The sequence below is a fragment of the Apaloderma vittatum genome, unplaced genomic scaffold (genome assembly GCF_000703405.1).
Source record: "Apaloderma vittatum isolate BGI_N311 unplaced genomic scaffold, ASM70340v1 scaffold7846, whole genome shotgun sequence".
Taxonomy (NCBI): domain Eukaryota; kingdom Metazoa; phylum Chordata; class Aves; order Trogoniformes; family Trogonidae; genus Apaloderma; species Apaloderma vittatum.
Genome location: NW_009721169.1, coordinates 1 through 213, shown reverse-complemented (window position 1 = coordinate 213; position 213 = coordinate 1).

Below are 213 nucleotides of genomic sequence, written 5' to 3'. Positions count from 1 at the left end.
TTCTTGGGCAGGAATGCAGCAGTGTGGGCAGTAGATTCAGCTCAGGTGCAGGATTTGCCCAGAGCTGGAAAGTGACTTCACACTGAGGCCCTCTCGTGGGACTGTTTGAAGTGGCACTCTCAGGAATTAGGTCCAACATGCATCAGCTGAATGCCCAAGGAATTTTTTGTATAAGATCATGCCCTATCCTTCTCTTCCTCTTGCTTATCTTCT